Source organism: Zalophus californianus, chromosome X (assembly GCF_009762305.2).
Source record: "Zalophus californianus isolate mZalCal1 chromosome X, mZalCal1.pri.v2, whole genome shotgun sequence".
Classification (NCBI taxonomy): domain Eukaryota; kingdom Metazoa; phylum Chordata; class Mammalia; order Carnivora; family Otariidae; genus Zalophus; species Zalophus californianus.
Window position 1 is genome coordinate 115,331,660 of NC_045612.1, and position 13,150 is coordinate 115,344,809.

At 50.8% G+C, this 13,150-nt stretch overlaps 1 protein-coding gene across 6 annotated transcripts in view; it reads left to right on the plus strand.

Annotated features, from left to right (window-relative positions):
• Nucleotides 1-11,765, plus strand: part of RAI2 (retinoic acid induced 2) — a 77,104-nt gene extending 65,339 nt beyond the window's left edge. For 3 of the 6 annotated variants that reach the window (XR_003522606.1, XR_003522602.1, XR_003522607.1), the window contains 2 exons: nt 10,690-10,868; nt 11,201-11,497. The gene's annotated coding sequence lies outside the window, so the exon portion shown is untranslated. Of the gene's footprint in view, nt 1-10,689; nt 10,869-11,176; nt 11,498-11,619 lie in introns of those variants that run through there. The other 3 variants (XR_003522603.1, XR_003522605.1, XR_003522604.1) reach the window with 3 other exon arrangements.
• The last annotated feature ends 1,385 nt before the right edge of the window (nt 11,766-13,150 follow it).

Consider the following 13,150-nt stretch of genomic DNA (forward strand, 5'->3'; position numbering starts at 1 on the left):
TACTTTGTAGGATCAAGAACTCCAGGTAGGTAACGTAAATGTTCTCAAATTGACTGTGGTGATGCTTGTCCAACCCTGTGAGTATACTAAAAAAAAAAAAAAAAAAATTGAATTATATACTTTAAATGGGTGAATTGTACAGTATATGAATTATATCTCCTTTATTGAGCTTTATGCTGTTATCTTTTTTAAAAATAATAAAGGAACCCCAGATAGAAATTGGGAACCAACTGTGGGTTCCAGCAAAGCCTCCTAGAACTCAATGGTTCCTTCCCATCTTCGGTCAGTTAGATATCTCTGGTAATGTTTCTCCACTTCCCACCAGGCCCTGACATCTTTGATTCATTATTTCCTGTTTATACATCCTCACTTCCCTTTGGACCCAACCTGTCTGACTCTCCCAGGTTTCTCTTTACTGTCAGAACTTTCCTTGGAGCCTCATCAACCCATGTCTCATTTCTTTGAATCTGGGATCCCTTCTTCCGAGTGGTTTGCCCTGAATAGGCCTGATGAGGGGCTCCACCGGTGCGGAAGCTTCTCCACCCGGACTCTGAATGACAGGGCAGTGTGCCTTCTATCTCATCTTACATTTTCTCCGTGAGTAGAGGGGACATTCAGGGCGCATGTGGCCCAATGACCTGTGAGCTCAGAATTAGGAGACCGGGTTCCTGACTATGGTTCCCTCCTCCAGGAGCGGGGCTGGGTACCAGTGCTGGAGAAACAGTCAAGGACCCAAGCACTGTCCCCACAAAGCAAACACTCATCCCCGGATTACAGGCCGCCAGCAGGTATCTGTCCCTGAGGTGGCCACAATGGCAATGGATACGAAGGAAATGCCTTTAGGAATTCAGTCTTCCTCCCCTGGCAGGGCCAGCATGCGGCGTGAAAAGTTTGTTGTTAACAAGTGATGTTTTCTTGAATGCGGCTTTATGATTTCAAGTACCAGACTAATGGGAACCCACTAACAAGGCCTTATCTGGCAGGAGTCCTTGGGGGAATCTTGTTAATACAGGGATAACATTATTGGTAAAGAGCTTATCAACTATTTTTAAGTGAATGGGTGCTCCTGAGGTCCTTGAGGGTGGATGAGAACAGTGTGTTTTCTTTGTGTGGCTGCGGAATGAGACTAGGCAGGCAGTGGCAGAGCAACTGGAATGGAGGGCTCATTCTTTTAAGCTCTGAGACCTTTTTACTGCAACTGTTTTCAATGGGGATCTTTTCAAAATGCATCAAGCACCTGGCAGGGGAAACCCCTCTTTGACTCTTTCATTGTTCCAGCCACTGGTGTCTGGCCTGAGCTGGAATGACATGATGCTCTGCAGGGCGTCCTGGGTCGAGGGCTGGCATTGGCTCTCCCACTGCAGGGGAGTGAGTCTCTAGTCCCATCCGAATGAGCGAGCGAGGCTCTGGCCCTTAGGCTGGAGGCTCCCTGAGACAGGCCCACGTTGTAGAAGGGACTGCTCGGTCCGTGGCCCACAGTGCAGAGCAGCTGGGAGAGCTTCAACAGTTGCTTACTGAAGTGAAACACAGAGCGCCTTCTTTCTTATTTCTCACCCCTTCCCTATACTGGACCCTGCCGTGGACTCGGCCACTGTCAGGCCCTTCTGCTTTGGACCTGTTCTGGATCCCGGGCACGAGTGATCTGTGCAAGCACCAGATGAACAGGACACTGTCTTGTAGACAATTCACTTGGGGCCTGCGTGTCCTATTTATTTACGCTTCAGACCCCTTGTAGCCACCATGCAGGTTAAAATCCAGCAGAATCCATTTGAGCCATTAAACATTTCCAAATTAATTAAATTTTTTTAAAGATTTTATTTTATTTATTTGACAGAGAGACACAGTGAGAAAAGGAACACAAGCAGGGGGAGTGGGAGAGGGAGAAGCAGGCTTCCCGCCGAGCAGGGAGCCCGATGCGGGGCTCGATCCCAGGACCCTGGGATCATGACCTGAGCCAAAGGCAGACGCTTAACGACTGAGCCACCCAGGCGCCCCAAATTAATGAAATTTTAATCAGTGTTTTACTGAAGCCCCTTCCTTCCTTCCTTCCTTCCTTCCTTCCTTCCTTCCTTCCTTCCTTCCTCTTTCCCTCCCTCTGTCTTTCTTTTTTCTTTTTTGTAACATCTGGAAGTGCTGCTTCTGTTTCACATTACAAGTGACCGTAATTACCTAGGGAGTCATGGCACCTCTCAGGCCCTGTGTTGCTGACCTCTTGGGGTGCTTTTACCCCTCTCCCTTCTTAGCTTTCCTGACACACCTCTCAGCCATGTTCTTCCTTCTCCTGACTGTGTCATCCTTTGCCCTCCCTGGACAGGGATGCTGATGTTCCACTGCTTTCTCTTTCTCTCCGCCGCAGACCGTCCAAGTCCATGGTTCTCACCCACGTGCCCTCGCGCGGTGACCTCATCCACTCTCCTCACTGTTGCCAACATCTTCATTGTGTTGATTCATCTCAGTGTCCAGCCCTTCAGACTCAAACACCCAAGATCCTCCCTGCCATCCTTATGGCAGGGAGGTCCTATAGGTGGTCCTATAGGTACTTCAGACTCATCATCCCTAAAACTTGATGCAGCGTCTCTCTTCCTCACCCCTGCCCCAGATCCAACTGTGTTGCACACTCTCTACTGCTGCAAGCAAGAAATGTGAGGCTGTTCTCCGTGACTCTGCCCTCTCCTTTACCCTCCCACATCCCTTCTTGCTCACTTTGCTTCCTTGATAGTCCCCAAATCCGCCATTCTTTTCCTCCACACTTAACTGTTCTTGACCCAGCCCACTTCATCCTTTGCCTAGACGTTTAAAATGGGCTCAGAACTGGGTGGGGACCATGCCTCCATTTGCAGCCACCCCCTCCAATCTCTTTTCTATTCTTCCACCAGAATAGTTTTGGTAAAAGTCAAGTCTTACCATGTTCTTCTGCTGCACAAAAGCTCCTGGTGTTGGATACATTCTTACACCCTGAAGAGGCATCCCGTCTCTGGCCTCTGAGATCAGATTCCGGACCACCTCTATGACTGGAGCTGCCCACTTCACCCCTGTGTATAAGCTCCTGGAACACAGAAGGTTAACAGTTCCCAGCATAAACTTCTGTGGGCCCACCCTTCAGTGCCCTGACAACCCCTCCCCCTTACTTACTCGGGCTAATGCTCCAAGATTTAGCTCCAAATAACATCACCTCCAGAGAGGTTTCTGTGACGACTCCAGCATAAGCTGAGAGCTGCCTCCGGCCCTCCCATGGCAATGTGCACACCTGTATCATTTTGTCCACCTCATTCATTTGAAAGTGTGTCTCTGTCCATCCCACTATACCATAAATTGCTCTAGGGCCAAGGTCAAGGTCATTGTCTCTCTCACACCTAGCACACTGCATGGCATTTAGGGAGCCCTCAATTTCATTTAAGCCAGGGGGTGGCTAGGGACTCTGGGTAGAAGGTAGGAGTGCTGACCTTAGAGCTACAGAGTCTGGATTCAGTTGCCACTTCTCCTTTCTAGCTGTGTGACTTCAGGCAAGTCACTTCATCTCTCTGCCCCCATTCTTCATCTGTAAGATGGGAGTAATAAAGTGTCCGCGAGCACATGAGGTAACGCGTTTGAGGCACCAAGGACAGAGTGCTCAATACATTAGTTTGTATTATACTTTCTTAATGGGTAGTGATAGAGACCACGGCCAACAAAAGTCACAGAGGTTCCTGATTTTATTAAGTTTTCATGGTAGCTGGCATATTTTGGGGTTCCACTTTGTTCCACAAAGGTAGGTTTCTAGCCAAGCACTGTCATACCCTCCTCCAGACTACTGACTAAGAGTTGAAGCAACTTACGTGTCATCTCATTTTCCATCCTGGCCTGAGAGAGGGTCGATCACTTGGCCATCAACAGGAAAAGGGACCTGAGTGGGAAGGAAAAACCTCAAACCTCAAAGGCAAGATTGGCCAGAGGCCACCACTCAGCCCCCCAGCCCAGAGAAGGCCATGCCCTAGGGGCAGCTCTGTAGTGGCCCAGAAGCCTGCAGTCTGGTGGGCAGGGCCATGGGGCCTTCCTCTGAGATAAACATATAGAGCTGTTCTCCCATTTATCAAACCCTTCTTATAAATATCTCATGTCTTGGAGCAGATAAACCTTTATTTGAATTAGAAATATAAATTTGCAGGGCGCCGGGGTGGTTCAGTCAGTGAAGCGTCTTTCTTCGGCTCAAGCCATGATCTCAGGATCCTGGGATCGAGCCCCGCATCAGGCTCCCTGCTCGGCGGAGAGTCAGCTTTCTCCCTCTGCCTGCCGCCCCCCCTGCTCGTGCTCTCTCTCTCTCTGCCAAATAAATAAATGAAATCTTAAAAAAAAAAAGATATAAATTCACTTTACAAGAGATAACAGCAGTTTCTTTTTTTTTTAGTGAGAGAGCTTTCTCAGGTGCCCTTTAAACAAGATTTAGCGTGTGGGCAGCCTCTCAGGAACACAGCCACTAGACAAATTGAGGGCAACTGTATTTGCAATAACTACAGAAAAGGGTTTGTGAGGTTCGTGCAGAAAAGGAATCCCTTGCTCATCCTGTGTAACAGCTGCTGACCTCTCCGCCACGGAAATAGGAGCCTTTGCAGTTAACGGATTTTCACAAAAAGTCCGAAGAGCCACTGCTTCTCCGCCGGCCTGCTGGGGAGAAAGCACCACGTACCCGCTCCGGCTGCGCTGGGAGGACAGCGCCTCCTGCTGGCAGCCACCGCAACAACCACACGGCGCTCGCCCGCACGGTGGTCCTGACAGCCGCACCTTGCTAATGACGGTCCTCTGGAAGCAGCTAGTCCGTGAGCATCTTAGGACATCCGGGGGAAGGATCCAGACTGAAAATACCCAGGACCCCAAGTTTTCAGGAAGACGCCTCCTCACCCTTTAGGAATGGATGGAAAACCTTGTTTCGGCAAAGCCAGGGAGAGAGGCTGAACTACGAGCTGGAGGACGGGCGCCACAGACTCAGAGCGCATGGAGCCCAAGCGACAACCCCCCCCAACCTTGGTGGGGAGGAGAGAAATCCAGCAGGTGCAGGGCGGTGGGGCTCTTGGAAGGACGGAAGGTGAGGTCTCCAAGAGAGCGCGGGCCCCAGACTCGAGCCCCTGCCCTCGAGGGAGTTACACGTTACAGCTGCCACGGGTCACTCTTCTACATGCCCGTTCTTCACCGTGGCCACACGTGGATCCACCAGGGGAGCTGTAAACACTACTGGGGCCCAGGCCTGGGCCCCAGACGTTCCCACGGCCCTGGTCAGGGGAGGCAGGGTGCTGAGCTTGACGGCGTCCAGGGGATTCCCACGGGCACCAGGCTGAGGGCCACTGCTCTGTACGCTTCGTGGGGCCGGTCCCAGGACCATGGCATTGAATTCTCGCGTCCCCCGGGCAGGTTCACGTTACCAGCCTGGTTTCTGGGCAGCGGGAGAGGGCAGGCCATGGCCACGGGGCAGCAAGAAGAGGGTGTGAAGTGACCATAAATGCGACCGACGGGACCATGACCCACTCTGCCCACGAGACAGAAGGGGTGCGACACTCAGAGAGCAGCACTGAGCTGTGTGGCGCGCAGGACACGACCGGTTTTATTCAGCTCCGTTAAAACGGGGGCGGGGGATGGATCACAAGGCACGACTGATGACTGGATGCCACTTCAAGATGGGGGCACACGGATGTGTCTGTGTGTGTGAGAGATGGGAGTGTGTGCCTGTGTGTGTGAGGGGGAGGGAGGGAGGTAAAGAACGTGTGGGAGAGAGAGATGGAGGAGACACAGAGATAGAGGGAGGAGGTGGGGCTTCAGCGGGGGCAGAGAATAGGAAAGAGACTCGCAAGGAGTCCGTAAATAGAAGCGGACACCTCCCCTTTGCTGTGTGAGTCTGACCACAGCCAGTCTGCCTTCCAGGCTGTCTGGGCCTCAGACCCCTGGGAGGCTCCCGGCAGGGAGCCGTGGGGACAGCAGGGTGGCCCAGCTCTGGGGAGTAACGTGGCCACAAGCCCCCCTCCGCTCCAGGCTGACACCTTGTCCTGCCCATGGGCCACACGCTGGCCACCAGCTTCACCAGTCAGAAGCTCTCCCCTCTTGCCTTTTTTCTGGTGGTGACGCCAGTCCCACGTTGTTTCCCGGCTGTGGTCCCAGACCTTGGGCAACCCCGAACATGATTCCTTCTTGCATTTTAAAGACAAAGGTGGTTGCGCTTGACTGTTTGCTGGCTATCATGAACCCAACACCTCGGGCCATCCTCAGACGGACACTCCTCCTCTGACGACGGCCCAGAAAAAGGTAAAATGAAATTGCCGGAGTCGCCTCCCAAAAGAATACCTGAATGGGATCCCATGTGCATACTGAATGATGGATTCTGTTCGCTGAGAGCTCGCCCCCTACCCCCAGTAGCTGCCAGAATGATCTGTCCAGAATGCTGGTCTGGCTGTGTGACGCCCACCCCCATTTATAATTCCTGAATTGCTTCCCACGGGCCTTAAGATACCATCCGTAGGTAACCCAAGGGCCTTCCTGTTCCAGGCCTTGTTCAGCTCCCCAAGTTCATAACGACTCCCCAATATCCAGCCCGCGTTTCAGTCTCTCGCAACGCCTTTTGGTTTACCAGATGCCTCAAGACTACACAGCCTGGCAATGACCTGGATGGAATAAGGGAAACTGTCCCCCTTTAAGTGTGGCCCCAAGTGCTCCCGTGGTTGGCTGAGCAGGGGTTCTTGTGAAGATGGAGGATTTGAACGGGACCCAAGGTGGATGGAGGGAATGAACGCTCACAGGCAGAGCCAAGATTCTTCTTTAAACTGTGGGGTTAGCTTTACCTCGCAGATAAATAAAAGGCCGGCCGCTCAAGAGCCCATGTCCCGCGGCCAGAGGGCTAAGGTCTCACACTGATAACACGGAGGTCACATGAGGCCTGCACGCACATTTTGCTTGGCCTGGGCTTTCATATACTTATGCCTACATCTTACAGTTGGGAGACTTCACATGAAAATCTGCCTTTCTACTTGCTTTGGAAAAATTGGAAGATCTGTAGCATAAGGCTCAAAATTTTGCATGTCCACCACTGCCAGGACCACTACTCTCCTTGGGGGCAACAGGCGGGCTCCAACCAGACACGGCCCCCTCCGGTCACCTGTGCGCACGTAGGCACTGCACCCAGCCAGCTTCTCGGCGAGGCCGCCAACCTGGCCCAGCCCCAAAGCCTGTCTGCCATCACTTTAGTCTGAAAAAAATGGTGCACAGCCTCGTGATAGAAGCGATGCTACGTGTTGCCCGAGTCTTCCGTTTTCCTCTTCTTGGGAAAACCACCGTACCCAGCTCTCTTGCCCTTGAGCAGGGCCACACGCTCATTCTACCAGTGGGCCCTGAGGAGAAGTACCAGGGGTCACCTCCGGGCTGAGGCAATGAAAAGATCCTTGGAGGCCACGTGTTCTGTGAGCAGTGCCGCAGGAAAGACGCAGCAGCCACGGACCCTCGGACTTTGCCTGGGAGAAGAAGGAGACAAAGCAAAGGCACCGAGATGTCAGGGTCCGCTTGTTACTGCAGCAGAGCCTAGTGTATCCTGACCAGTCTAAGCACAGTGACCGAAGCCACACCTTCATCAGGCAGTTTACTTATTACGACATAATAACAAAGCTTAAAATCTTCTGCACTATTGTCATAAGTATATCCAGGTAGCAGGCAGTTCAAACATGTGGCAATGTCCGGAGGGGTGCTGATTACCAACACTCCCTGCTCGGACCAGTGCCTCTCCATAGCCGGCTGATGGAGGGAGGCTCCTAGTGGCTTTCAGGAAGGGATTGCCTCAGAGCAGTCTTAACTGACCAGAGTCATTTCTGGTGTACCTGCACTTTTTCTAACAGAAACATTGCTGTTGATTTTGCCAGCATCCATGCTACCTTCAGAAATATATTGGTACATAAATTAGTAAAGAAAGGTGCAGGAGGGGCGCCTGGGTGGCTCAGTTGTTAGGCATCTGCCTTGTGCTCAGGTCATGATCCCAGGGTCCAGGGATCGAGCCCCGCATCGGGCTCCCTGCTCCACGGGAAGCCTGCTTCTCCCTCTCCCACTCCCCCTGCTTGTGTTCCCTCTCTCGCTGGGTCTCTCTCTGTCAAATAAATAAATAAAATCTTTAAAAAAAAAAGGGGGGGGGGAATCTATAAAAAAAAGAAAAAGAAGAGGAAGAAGAAAAGAAAGGGGCAGGAGTGCCTGGGTGGCTCAGTCGATTAAGCGTCTGCCTTGTGCTCAGGTCATGATCCTAGGGTCCTGGGATGGAGCCCCGCATCAGGCTCCCTGAGGAGCCTGCTTCTCCCTCTCCCTCTGCCACTCCCCCTGCTCCTGCTCTCTGTCTCTCTCTCTCAAATAAGTAAATCATTTTTTTAAAAAGGTGCAAATCAGAAACCAGGATTTCTCACTCAGTGACTCTTTCCAAATGCTGACACTCATATGCTGATTACACATTATACGTAAATTTCCCATGGAGAAATGAGATATATACTCTTTGTTTTTGATGACCTTGCACACCGTCCTCTTCGGAAGGAAGTCTGCAGGCCCACACGTAGGGCGGGGGCAGCATTGCTCCACCCCCTCGAGTGAGAATCTACAGTATTTGGGCTTCTGCACAGATGTGTCTGTTCCCCGCCCCCCATCTGTTCATTTCTTCCATCACTTGTTCGCAGCAGTACGCGCTCCTGGGGATTGATTTTATGCTTTGGGTTCTGAGCCGATACTACCTTACTTGTTGCTCAAATCGTTCCAGACTGAGGTACCGGGAGCTCTTCCAGCTGGCTCGCGCAGCCCTGTGAAATGCCCCATCCTTGTGCTTTTTGGGGCACATCCTTCCCACACGACAAGATGCTCCAGACTCATCTGGAATATTCCCTGCCCCGGTCCTAGAATGAGCCATTTCTCCAAGGAGCCCTGGTACCTGCCATTAGAGAAGAGTATCAGAAATGAATTATTCAAGTGTGACAGTAGTATGGTTCCTTTTGAAAACATTTCTTTCTCTTTCTGATATACATACTGACCTATTTCGATTAAATGGTAAGTCATATTGGCTTCAAAACAACGTGGAAGTGGGGGATGTGGGTGGGTGTATGGATGCAGCAAGATTGGCCACGAGTTCGTAATTATTGAAGCTGGGTGAGGGGTCCGGGCTTCCTTTTCCAATTCTGTTTTTGCAGGTGCTTGAAATGTACTATCACAGAGCTTTTTAAAAAGAAGGGAACATTTGACAGAGCCAATGGAAACAGGTGTTTTATAGGAGATACCAACACCAAAAACAACTTTGACCTTCTATGTTTTTATTTTTATTTATTTTTAAAAGATTTATTTATTTATTTGACAGAACACAAGCAGGGGGAGCGGCAGGCAGAGGGAGAGGGAGAAGCAGGCTCCCCACTGTGCAGGGAGCCCCATGCGGGGCTCGATCCCAGGACCGTGAGGTCATGACCTGAGCCGAAGGTAGAAGCTTAACTGAGTCACCCAGGCGCCCCTATATTTTTATTTTTAAATTCCAATTCCAAAGCATAAAAAAGTGACCTCTAAATTGTAGAGAAAAATATTAGCCTGGTTCAAAACAAAAAGGGCACCAGCCAGCAATTGGTTTGGAGATAAAAGATATAAATTGTCTGTAGGACATAGGACAGAGGTTGAGTGTTTACAGGTCATAGTTAGATCTTGAAATGCTAGTTAAACACGCACACACACATGCACACGGACACGCACTCGTGCTCATGCGTGCACCCAAAACAGCAAGCCATTTCTTTAAAGCTCTTGGTTTGTGTCTTGGACAAACCTTTCAGTAGGAGCGTACAAGGTCAGGACTTCTTCAGTTCTCCTACAAGCCCTGTCTGCCTTTGCCCCGAGAATCCCCGGGAACACTCGTCTTTCATTACTATTCAGACATCTGTGAGATGTGTCATGGTAGTGGGGGGGGGGGCACGCGTGGATTATTCAAGTACAACCGTCAATAAAAACGACTTTCTTTCAGACTGGGAGATGTACTGGAAATGGGCATGTTTTTCAGAAGAAAGTTTGGTTTTGTGTTCTTTTGTTTCTTCGGCCGACATTTATGTATCTCTTGTGTAGGTGATATTCTGCTAAACCCTGGGAACACAAGATAAATACGAGCGTCAGCCGTGGAAGTGCTCCCAGGGAAGAGATTTAGCGTTTCCGACATGGCCTCTGGCAGCCAGCTCAGGGGACGACAGACCGGGCGACCCAGGGGGCCAGAGAGTCGTGGGAGGTAGGCAGTGCGGGAGCTGCTGACCGCAGGGCTGCAGGGGCTGTGGGCCAGGAGGCGGACAGTGGCCGCCACCCCATCAGGGGCCTGGCTGTGAGGGCAGGTGACGTGCTGTCAACAACGCAGGACTGGAGAGGGCTAGACTTGGCAAAGAGAAGATGGGAAAAGATTTAGGTGTGATGAGTGGGAGATGTGCCTGGGAGCTAGCAGGTCGGGGCCCCTTGAGGACCACGGGATACACAGCAGGCCCCCTTATCTGCAGCGGATACGTTCCGAGACACCCAACGGGCGCCTGAAACACTGTGATTTTCCTATACATACATGTCTCTGATAAAGTTTACTTTATGAACGAGGCACAGTAAGAGATGAACAACAGTAACTAATAATAAACCAGAACAATTACAACAACATCCTGTAATGACAGTTCCGTGAATGTGGTCTCTCTCTCTCTCTCTGCCGCTCAGAACGTCTTATCGTACTGTACTCACCCTTCTCCTTCTTCCTGTGATGATGCGTCAGGATCGTCCGCTTCCAGAGCCGGGTTGACCTCGGGAACCCGAGGTCCGTGGATGTGGGGAGACCACGAGATAGATAGGCGTAGTACCGGAGGAGAATGTTCAGGAGAGAAGCTGTAGCTAGAAAGGTAGGGACGATTATTGTTTTCATTGTTAGTGTCTCAGGACTATCCCCTTAACCTCTAATTTTATGGCCCAGCCTGTAGCCTCTACTAACCTTGCTTTCTGTAATTCAGGGGGTACTTTGTACCTTAGGATGCACTCGATCTTGTGCAAGTTCCATAGATTCCTGAAAACACTGAATTCCCTTTTCCAATCTGATGTCTATCACTAATACCTTTTCCGTTATGTCAGTATCTGCCCTTTAATTTTGCTTACTTATGTCAAAGGCTGAAAGATACAGTGAAGTCTTTTTTTTTTTCGATTGCATTTCTAGTAACTGATCTGTATGGTCTATCAGGTGTTGCTTTCTACTTGCTGATTCGATGTCATTGGCCATCGATGCCAGTCCATGATCTGTCGTCCCTGTACTCGAACTTCTCACCACGTAAGGACTCCTGATGCGTTGACTGCTTTCTGCCTGCGATTCTATGGTGCAGGGATCAATATTATCACTGGGCCCTACTCTTGGTTCATCTGCAGATCCCTTTCTCTCTAACCCTTTATTTTCAATGTTGAAAGCAAATGACAAGGTGGGTAAAAGCATATAATTGTTTTGAGAATCCATCCTTGAATTTTTTTAATATGGCTGTTTAATCTGTTCATACGTATCATTAAATTAAGGTGGCCTCCTGACACGGGTTATGCGTTTTTCTTATGCTTCTGCTGTTTCTGCCTTCCACTACACGGCAATGTGTTACTGCCTTTTATCTTCCGCAGGGATTTGGACATGCTATGGCCTGTGTTTCTGTAATTAAACAATCATTATAAGAGCAACACACTGCAGCCAGATCAGAACGAAAAGAAAAGCAAAATGAAGTGAAACAGACCCGGAATCCCACCTGCCCAGGGACGCCCACCGTAAACATGTTTGTATCCGTCTTCCCAAATGTCTTGTAGATCTGTAAACACATCTGTGTGTAAACACACAGTAGACTCCTCCGGGGAAGTCGTGCTACCCGTCCGCTTCTGTGACCTGCTTGGATCGACATGTACTGCATGCCTCCCCATGGGAATAGGTCTCCTCGACGTAATTCTGAAAATCCCCTTGTTGTGGACCCAGTCAGCCTTCTTACAGATATTTATTTTCAAACTGCCCTTTGGATATGTTTGTACCAAATTTACTTCTCATCAGCATGAATAATTAATACTGTTTTTCATCTTTGCTAATTTGATAAAAGGGGAGGAACAACATGCATCCTGTTTTCATTCGTGCTAGTTTCAACCCTAGGCAAGCTGCACGTTTCTAGGTTTTCTTGGCACTTCTCCTTAAGGATTTAATATACGATGAAGGTGATTTTTTGGAACCAGTTGGGAAAGGAAGCAGTGTTCAGCAAATGATGTGGGAACCACTGATTTACCATGAGGACGAAAGGTTTTTGACAAAATGCTCACCAGATGTATTTATGATGTCTTCAAAAGAACCACAGATCTCCTAGAAGAGACACGGGTATGCTTACAGCAGCTCAGCCCTGCTCGCCGTCCCTGGCCGTGAAAGTACTCCGCCCTGCGCGTGCGCGCGCGCGCGCGCGCGCACACACACACACACACACACACACACACACACACACACACACACACACACACACACACACACACACACACACACACACACACACACACACACACACACCCCGCCCCTCCGTCATCCTTCTGGTCTGGGCTAAAGCGGCACCTCCTTGGGCCGTGGCTCATCCTCCGCTCCACCAGGAAAACATCATCTGGTGGATCTCCTGCCTACTTGAGTTCTGCCACACGTTGTACATTTATAAGTAACCCAAGCCTTTGGAGCTTTTTCACGCTCTCTTCCCACAGAGGCCGTTAAGGTGCCTCAGGTCAGGGACCTCGCCTCTTTCTGTCCCTCTTCTCCGCCCAGGAGCCTGCCGATCATTTAGCCCCTTTCCGGGGGTGCTTCCTCCCACCTCCACTTTTTAAAGTAGTACACGTTAGACATACCATTGCCAGTGCGTGCTCCCTTCCGGGCTGTTCCTGCTTCGGCTTCCTCCTGCAAAGCTCTGCCCGGGGGGGGGGGTCTCTGGCCCACCTCCCCGAAGAGTGGCGCTCCCCTCCGCCTCCTTCCCGACCAGGGCCGCAGCGCGCTGGCTGTTTGGGAATTGGCGAATGGGAAAGCAAGGGCTGGAGCGCGGCACAGCCACGAAGGCGGCACTCGGGGAAATCTGAGGCCGCCCTGGGGTGTAATGCACACCCAGAAGTCAGACCTGTGCGCGCGGCGGGGGCGGGGGCGGAAGTA